A 1,118-nucleotide genomic window follows, 5' to 3' on the forward strand; every position below is an offset into this window, starting at 1 on the left:
CCTTTCTCCTCCTCCTCAAAACGCCGGGAGGACGGAGGTGCCATTGCGACAACCATGGCCACGGGGAGGAGCTGCAACCGCGGTACTGGGGGAGTTGCAAACCGCGTTTTCCGGAGCTACAACCATGTACACAAAAAGCTACATTCGATAGATAAAAAAGCTTCAACCAGACAACAAAATACAGGAAAAGTTACAACCGTTTGACAAAAAGCTTCAACTCACAGTTGAAAAAGCTTCAACCAGAGATTGACAAATCTTCCTCGACGACGGCCATGGCGTCTCTCTGTGATTTCACCCAGGCGCTGCTCAAAACGAAAAAAATTTCAATCATTTTACAGAAAAGCTTCCACCATAGAGGGGAAAAGCTTCAACCATTGAGAGAAAAGCTACAACCGTGTCAATTTTTTTGCTACAACGGCATCTGTTTTTTGCTGGACCAACAGATTTTTGCTACATCCGGCATCGTTTTTTGCTACAGCCGGCATCATTTTTTGCTAGAACTAGTCAAGTGTCTAGCTTCCACCAAGGAAGAAAATGGTTCAACCGTTTATGGAAAAGCTTCATCCAGCTAGAGAAAAAGTTTCAAGAGTGGCATGAGAAAAAATCTTCCACCGCGGGAAAAAGCTTCAATGGTGGAAAAAGCTTCAAACGGCAATGAAAAAACTTCAACCGCCAGGAGAAAAAGCTTCAAGCGGTAATGACAAAAAAGCTTCAATCAGTGGAACCGGGCGAATGACGGTGGCGACGAGGACGGCGACCGACGATCGGGAGCGGCAAGGACGGCGACCGGGGGCGACGAGGACGGCAACCGGGCGGCAACAAGGACGGTGATCGGCAATCGGGGGCAAGGACGGGGACCTAGCGGCAACAAGGACGGCGACCGGCGACCGGGGGCTGGGGCCGCGAGCCGGCGACGAGGACAGAGACCGGCGACGAGGACGGCCACCAGAGGGGACTGGAGGCGCGGCGACGAGGGCACCGAGCAGGAGCTGCAGATTTAACCCGAGGTAGAAGAAGCCCAGGCCGAATCGTTTTTTTTTTGCTACATCCAGTGGCCACGGGGGCTCGCATCCAAGGGCTGGGGCAGTGTAATTAATCGTTCATATCGTTTTCACATT

At 51.7% G+C, this 1,118-nt stretch overlaps 1 protein-coding gene across 1 annotated transcript in view; it reads left to right on the plus strand.

The window, feature by feature from the left end:
• The window catches only part of LOC123186838 (uncharacterized), an 11,290-nt gene that overhangs the window by 1,097 nt on the left and 9,075 nt on the right, over window positions 1-1,118 (plus strand). The gene's annotated exons all lie outside the window — the stretch shown is intronic.

This window comes from Triticum aestivum, chromosome 2A, assembly GCF_018294505.1.
Source record: "Triticum aestivum cultivar Chinese Spring chromosome 2A, IWGSC CS RefSeq v2.1, whole genome shotgun sequence".
Taxonomy (NCBI): Eukaryota; Viridiplantae; Streptophyta; class Magnoliopsida; order Poales; family Poaceae; genus Triticum; species Triticum aestivum.